An 8882-nucleotide genomic window follows, 5' to 3' on the forward strand; every position below is an offset into this window, starting at 1 on the left:
GAAGGAAGGAAGGAAGGAAGGAAGGAAGGAAGGAAGGAAGGAAGGAAGGAAGGAAGGAAGGAAAGAATTATTACCTTAAAAAAAAAAGAGGTGTTCTAAACTAAAATAAATTAGTTACATAATATTTTATTACCATAGGATAAAGATTTTTCTGGAGTGTGCGGTGGCTCACAGCTGCAATCCCAGCACTTTGGGAGGCCGAGGCAGGCGGATCACTAGGTCAGGAATTTGAGATCAGCTTAGCCAACAAGATGAAACTCCATCTCTACTACAAATACAAAAATTACCTGGGTGTGGTGGTGGGCGCCTGTAATCCCAGCTACTCGGGAGGCTGAGGCAGGAGAATAGTTTGAACCTGGGAGGCGGAGGTTGCAGTTAGCTGAGACTGCACCATTGCACTCCAGCCTGGGAAACAGGGCGAGACTCTGCCTCAAAAAAAAAAAAAAAAAATTCTATTATTTTATTGTTTTTTCATTAATATACTTTGGTTTTTGGATAAAATTTAGGTTTACAGAAAAACTGAGTAGAAAGTACAAAAGATTTCCATATATCCCTTCTACCCGGAATAAAGATTTTGCATTTACATTTGAAGCTATGCTTCCTTCTTGTTTATCAAATTACATCACCATATTTATTTATCAGATCCTAATATTTCAAAACATATATCTAGTGTTTTTTGTATAGTATGTGTATACCATGCTAAGCCAATTATTATTTTTTAATTGTGATATAATTCGTATACCAAACAACCTGCTGAAAGTGTACAAGTCAGTGGATTTTAGTACAGTTAGAAAATAATGCAACTATCACCATCCTGTAATTTCAGAACTTTTTTTTTTTTCTTATTGAGATGGAGTCTCACTGTGTCACCCAGGCTGGAGTGCAGTGGCATGATCTCGGCTCACTGTAACCTCCAGGTTCAAGCAATTTTCCTGCCTCAGCATCCCAAGTAGCTGGGACTACAGCCATGTGCCACTATGCTCAACTAATTTTTGTATTATTTTTTGTTTCTTTGCTTTATGTAGAGACAGGATTTCTCCATGTTGGCTAGGCTACTCTCAAACTAATGATCTCTGGTTATCTGCCCACTTCGACCTCCCAAAGCATTGGGATTATAGACATAAGCCACCAAGCCCAGCCTCAGAACACTTTAATCACACCAATAATGAAATTCCATACCCACTGGCAGTCACTCTCCATTTCTTCCTGCTTCCAAATTCTGGTCATCACTCATCTACTTTCTGTCCCTATGGATTTGTGTATTCTGGATACTTCATATAAGCGAGTTTATACAACATGTTGCCTTTTATGTCTGGCTTCTTCCACTTAACATAATCTTTTCAATGTTCATCGATGTTTTAACATAAGTCAGAACTTCATTTCTCTTTATGATTAACAGTCCATCATATAGATGAGTCTACTCTTGAACTTAGTAGGCAATTCTCTGGCCAATATAAACTTCCATGATCTCTTCTTTTTCTGTGTGGTAAAGACATCCATCTTAATTTGTAAAATTCTACACATCATATACATATGGCCAGGCCTTTCTATTTTAAATTTTCATATTTCATTAAAACTTATTTCTTTTCACTAGATGAATTTTATCAACGATCCATAGTAAAAGCTATTCAAATTTTGTTTCTGTTATATTTTAACTCAAATGCTTTGTTTCTGCTTTTCTCTGGAAAATATGTGCAGATAGGAGTCTTTTTAAAAAAACACTTTTTATTTCCTATTACATTTTTCAGAGGTATACATTTCCATTAAAATGCTTATGCAAACAATTATTTTTATTTATTAGCATGAGTACTAAGGATCCATATCAGTCACCAAAGTAGTGAGTCATCTTGTGCCTAAAACAGAAGTTTACCCCGTGTTAACTAAATAGTATCTAGTAATGGGTTTTAACTAAATAGTATCTAGTAATATTTTTGTCTCCAGTATTCTATAGCATTGTGATTCCTTGAGGTTCATACATTTTTTTGCATGTTTCCAAAAGTGTCTTTGGAGCCATTCAGTAGGTCTATATTTGTTAGTTACTCTATAAATAATAAAGTAGTATTTAGATTTCAAAAGTGTACAGATTTTACCTGAGCCTGCTTCATATCTATCTGAAAAGTATTTATCTTACTTTTCCCGAAGATGTTTCATTTTATTTGGAGTTCATATGTTGTTATTTGTGTCGGGGATTGTAATCCTTGTTTGCATTGTTTGTTCACTTTCCTGTTGTAAATACTCTGACCACGGCTGATTTCAAGCTACCAACATGAAGTCAGTGAAAGCAAAGCTGGAAAGAGATGCTTGAAACCAGCTCTTACAGGCATGATATGAGCTCATTCTAGTATATAACTGTTCTTAATTCAATACCATTGGTTTTTCTAGGCTAGGTATAATTTTACGGGAAGTTACTGACAAGATGGAGTCACTTGCTTTTTACATGTAAAAAGAACAGGTCTCCTGAATGAGTCCAGATCCAATAACACAGGAGAAAAGCAGTGTGATTTCTGGTAAGAGCGTATCTCTCAGGCAGAGCAAGAAATACAGTCTTGTACCATGCAGAGAATGGGAATCTTTTCCCTCTGTCTACTTTAGGCCAAAGCTATCAATCCCTTTTCCTTTTTCCTTTTTCCTTTTTCCTTTTAATTGATGAGTAGAAATTATATAAATCTATGGTGTATAACATGATGCTTGATAAATAGAATGATTAAATAGAGCTAACTATTAGTGACATGTGCACCTCACATATTTATCTTTTTTATTGTTGTGAGAACACTTAAAAACCTGCTGTCTTATCAATTTTCAAGTATATATAATGATATGTTGATTAATTATAGTCACCTTGATGTACAATATATCTCTTGAACTGATTTTCTCCATCTAACTGAAATTTTTTTGTCATTTCACCAACATTTCCCCAATCCCCCCATCTTCCAAAAGTCTGGTAACCATCCTTTATTCTTTGTATTTATGAGTTCAACTTGTAAAATCCATTTTTGTAAGGCACAACCTTTTTTCAACTGTAAAATCAAGTTTAGCCTAAAGCTGCCTCCTTACATAATTTAATTTCGGCCCAAGGGTTTCTCTGTATATTGTGAACTATAGCAAGTGGAGGTATAAACAGACTGTAGTCTATACTTGTGCTAATCACTGAGTTTTTGTCAATCAAATATAGACAACTGCTCGAACCATGTTCAAATAAGGCAAACGCCAACCTGTAATCAATTAAGTTGTTTCCGTACCTCACTTCTCTTTTCTGTTACCTCAGTTTCCTTTTTCTGTCCATAAATCTTCCCCCATGTGGCTGCGCTGGAGTCTCAGAGCCTACTCTAGCGGGGAGGCAGTCCAATTTGCAAATTGCTCAGTTAAACTTTTCTAAATTTAATTTGGCTGAAGTTTTTCTTTTATCACAACTAAGGAAATAAATGTTAAAAATTCTAGTCTCCAATGCAAAGTTGATACAGATATTATGACTACACTAAAATTTTTGCAAAATATATATCATTGTGTCAGAATTCTGACATGACTGGGACAACGTGAGGAAGGCTGGTTTGTATATAAGAAAGATTTGTGTCACCAAAGCTCATGCACAAGAGGCTCAGAGAGTGACTGTGATTGGGGCCCTAAGGTACACTTTTCAAAGTCAGCCTCTTTCATGAACTTAATGAGAAATAATTGCCTGTCATACTGTAATTAAACTACAAAAATATTCCTTTAATTATCTGTCAGCATTTGTCTACACTTATTAGTCTGAATATTTCAAGACATTTTAATTTCTCTTTATTGGCTCATTATTTTTATAATTAAGTGCTGTGATGACATTGTCATCATGGTACACTGTCATCTCTTGTGAATTTGTAAAAGGGAGTTCATTTTGGTTCCAAGTCCTGAAGAGATTGAGTATTTTTGTTTTTGTTTTTATTTTTAGATACAGAGCACGATTAGTTAATGAATCTTGTGAGTTCTTAACCAAATTCTGTCTCTTGTCCCAAGTGGTCCTCAAGGCTGGCCAGAGATTTGTGAGACCCCAATCCCAAAGGGGCCTTTTATAATACAAAACGCTGAGGGCTCACTGCCTGAAACATAAAAAAAAAAAAGAGAGAGAGTTCTACTCTATGACTTCTACTTATAAGTCCATTGATATCCCTGGTAAGTCTTTGAGCTTGAGATTCTGCATTGTATTTGGGAAATTGGAGAATTCATTCTAAAGAGAACATATATCTTCTGTGATTCAATATGCCAGAATGATAAAAATGCAACAGAATCTTAAAATAGTTGAGTGTTCAAACTCTAAAATGATGTCTCATGGTATCTCATGGTTTTCAGAATATTTACGGATCAGTTGATGAAATGCTGGGTGACAAATTTTAAAGTGAGATTTAATAATGGGAGGACATCTAGAGAATGATTATCTGGGCTGATAAGCAAATGTTAAAAGCCAAGAAAACTGAACGTGCCTAGACTGGGGAAGATTTAGGAGAAATGCTCACTGTGCCATCAAATATGTGAAGTTATTTCATGGGAATAAGAAGGATAAAGTCTTATGGAAAAATAGCTGGTGCCAATTAACATGTTTTTGTTTATTTCTCAATATTTGAAATGGATTATGTCATTAATTTTTACAATCACTCTGTAATGTGTCTCTTTCTATTTTACCAATGAGGAAACTGAGGTAGTTAGAATTTCACAACTGGCTCAAGGGCATACAAAGTCAAGCAATAGCAGGTCTAGGATTTGACCTCTCTTGACTGGCTCCAGGTTCTGTAGAATTCACTGTCATAGACACTATGACTGGTGTCTATTATTAAAATGTAGATTTCAGACCTTCATGAGAAATTAAGAGGGAGGCAGTCTGGGGCTACGTATAAAGACCTAGTTGAGGCTGGAAGCTGTACTGCAATGTGGCACACTATCTCAGAAAAAAAAAAAAAAAAAAGAGGGAGAGAGTTTTCTGTCATGGGAAGGTTTCAGGCAGAGATCAAATTGTGAACTTTAAAGATGATATAAAGGGATGAGATTTCTGATATTGTGGATAGTATGTATTAACTTTAGGAGGGAGTGTAAATTTAGACTCCTAAATCCCTTAGTACTTTTAGATCCTTGGAATTATCTTGTGTCAGAACTGGAGTGGTAGTTATTTAGGGTTTATTCACACATCCAAGATGTAAGTTTCTAGAGTGTTGACTTTAGCCCAGGAATTTCAAGGGGTTCAGGAAGCTTTCTTCTTCCTTTAAACATATGCATACTTGTGCAAACAGAGTTCTTCCCTAGGCTGCTTTTTCTCATCCAGTGCAGTAATTCTCAATGCAAGAACATGTTTTGCTCCTCTCTCAATTTACCCTTACATCATGTGGGTGAGTCCTCACAGATTTTGATTTGTTGTTAATCCTTCACTATTGTCACATTACTTTATAATATTCCATCTGGACTATCACAAATACATTTCTAGCAAGATCTTACTGTGCCCTAGTTTTCACTCCCTTAAAATCATTTGCTAACTTGCTAGCAGATAAAATTTTTAAAAGGCCAAATTTCTGGCCTATGATCTACAAACTTTTAATTACTTGGCTTAAAATAGTAACTTTACATTTGATCCTTTCCCTTTTACATTTGACCAACTAATATTTCTGCTTATGAACTAATTTATATAGTAAAATATTTATTGATATGTATTTTCAGCATATGTTTCATACTTCTGTGATTTTATACAAACTATTTTGTTTTTAAGGAATGTCCTTCTCTGTCTCTGTCTCCTTTATCTGGCCAGAATCTACTGAAGAATTATTTCCCTCAATACCCAGTTTTATTCTGCCCAGTTTGATTTAAAATACATAAATTCATCAATCTTTATTTAATTAAGGGCTTATTTTCCCCTCTAATATGAAGTATTAGGTTATAACTGCTAACGACCAGTGATATGTCCCTCTCCATGCATCCAAGGGACATCTGGCAATGCTTTAAGGCATTTTTTATTGTTGCTACAAGGAAGTGCTACTGGCATTCAATGGATAAGAGCCAGAGATGCTTCTAAACCTTTTACAATACAGATGATATCTCCCACAATAAATAATTTATTTGGCTTAAAATGTCAGTGCTGAGATTGAGAAAGTCTGCCCTAGAAAAAGAAATTAGGCCTATTGGAAGGTGGAAGTGGAGGTGGAAATAGAAATGGAAATAAAAAACTATCCAGAAGAAAGGTCATTATTTTCTCAACCTGATCTATGGGCTTTTTGATTGAAGGCTTGCTTTCTATTTCATTTACTTGCTATTTTGTTCACTTGCTTCATCATCTCTTTTTGCTGTCTTTTCTTTGACTACACAGTACATACTTTGTCAAAGCTCGAATTTGTATGTTACCTTTCAAGGAGTCTCCAGTGCAACTATTACTCAAGTGGCCCTGTTGAATTAATCAAGGCACTATTTCTGATAAAGGCAATACTAAATATTTTTGAGCCAAATTGGAGATTATTGCCCAGTATATGTGTCAACAAAAAGAGTCAAACTCTGTAAAATATTTGAAGAGATTTATTCCGAGCCAAATATGAGTGACCATGGCCTGGGACACAGTGCTCAGGAGGTCCTAAGAACATGTGCCAAGGTAGTCTGGGTGCAGCCTGGTTTTATGCATTTTAGGGAGAAATGAGACTTCAATAAAATACATTTAAGAAATATGTTGATTATGTCCAGGAATCAGGGGTGGTTCCAGGTATGTAGGTAGGTTTAAAATTTTTCTAATTGGCAATTAGAAGGGAATATCTGAGTTACAATAAGAGGTTATGGAGATCAAAGTTTTATCATGCAGATGAAGTCTCTGAGTAGCAAGCTTGAGAGAGAACAGATTGTAAATGTTTCTTATTAGACTTAAGGTCTGTGTTGATGTTAATGCTGGAGAGATATAATGAGGCATGTCTCACCCCTACTTCCCTTCATGGCCTGAACCAGCCTTTCAGGTTAAATTTTAGAGTGCCCTGGATCAGGAGAAAGTCCATTCAAATGGTTGAAGGGACTTAAACTTTTATTTTTTATTTACATTCGATAGTATGTTTTCAAGAAGTGGACATATATCAAACAGGTAGCATATAATAAACATGTTCTATACTGTGTGTCCTATACCTATGTGGTAAATTAAAGTGACTGAGGAGTAATGTCCATCAGAATCTTAACAAGTTCACTGATGAAAATAGTTGGTATATTTTTACATCACCCAGCCTGATGTAATTATACTCTGATACACAGATCTTTTAATCCTTATTTATAGAATTATATTTATAAAATCTCAGAGGACACAAATTTGCATATTTTATTCTTTCTGGGTAAATACAGCATAAAATTTTGATCCAAGTGTATTTACTTATAACAAGAAGTCCTAGGCTTTCATTAATATAATCAACTATATTAATATTAACATTAATATATTAATATAATCAATGGTAATTTCGTAAGTTAAGAATGGTAAAACAATGTAAAATGTTTAAAGATATTAATTGTGATATTTAACACATATTTAATAAATGGTACATGTTACTTTTTGAAGTCCAAGCATTCAGCAAAATGTAGATAATTAATAAATATGGAATAAATAAAATTATCTTTGTTTCTCAATTCCTTCAAACAGTATTTGGATCATAGTGGATACTTAATAAATCTTTGTTAATTAAAATCATTAAATAATAAACATCTAATTTATTTCTTGGATAAGTTTTATGGAAAGAAAGAAAGAGATATTTCTGCAATTACTGGAGATAGCTTATACGTGCTCTTTCACTTCCCGGAAACAATCTAAGTATATCAGCAGAAAAGGAAAAAATTAAACAAACAGACAAATGAAAGGTGATGAGGCTGGCAGATTGGTGGGATTTTTCCTTGTTGGCCTTCCACTACTATCTCTATCTATTTTGCAGTCTACTTAAATTACTTCAGAAAGTGAGTTTTGCAATTACTAAAAGAAAATACAGGTAATATATAAATTATTTAATATTTTACATATTTTGTGGTGCAAATATTTTCTTGAAATAGAGATTAATTCAGACAATAAAAAGCCATTGAGCTTTGGATGATGAAAAGGCAAAGCCACTCTACACTGAAACTTGTCCCCTGGTAACAGAGATAGGAGGCTCTGAAAGCCTAGAGTGTTACATGTTGGAGTTACCAGTGAAGGGCAGAGACAGAAAATGTGTTGAAATACTCCTATGCAAAATAATGTGCCAAAGAAAATTTTCACCTCTACAGAAACAATTGTATTTGAGTGGATAGAAGATGTATAGATATATAAAGCTTTATGTAAAGAAAAAAAATAACATTTTTCATGTAATTTCAAGTTGTTAAGAAGAGATGATGGTTCAGGCTTTGGGAGGTAACAATGCCTATTTCCAGGTAATGAAAATTAAAAGGTATATGTTGGGAATTGATATTAAATACAAGAGATGTGCACATGGCAGAGCATGGTAGGTGAGAACAAGCTTTCACAGGAAGTGCTGAAGAAAAGACCCATGAATTCAAAAATAAGGAATTAATTTTGTTAGAGAATGCACAGGACAAGGTATACGACATATGATTGGGTTTTGAGAAGACACTGAAAGTTTGAAAAATTAAGTTGAAAGAATTTTGAGTCTATATGAGAAGAATCAGACTATGAAAAAAAACTAACCTGGAAAAAGAAAAAAAGGCAGTCAATGATTTTCAAAACTAAAAAACATTTCATTCAAACTTGTCTTCTGAATGTGACCAGAATGGTCTACCAGCACTGTGGATCCTTTCTTTTCTTCTTTTTTTTTTTTTCAAGACAGAGTCTAGCTCTATAGCCCAGGCTGGAGTGCAGTGGCACGATCTCAGCTCACTGCAAGCTCCGCCTCCCAGGTTCACGCCATTCTCCTGCCTCAGCCTCC

The sequence above is a fragment of the Mandrillus leucophaeus genome, unplaced genomic scaffold, assembly GCF_000951045.1.
Source record: "Mandrillus leucophaeus isolate KB7577 unplaced genomic scaffold, Mleu.le_1.0 Scaffold1212, whole genome shotgun sequence".
Taxonomy (NCBI): domain Eukaryota; kingdom Metazoa; phylum Chordata; class Mammalia; order Primates; family Cercopithecidae; genus Mandrillus; species Mandrillus leucophaeus.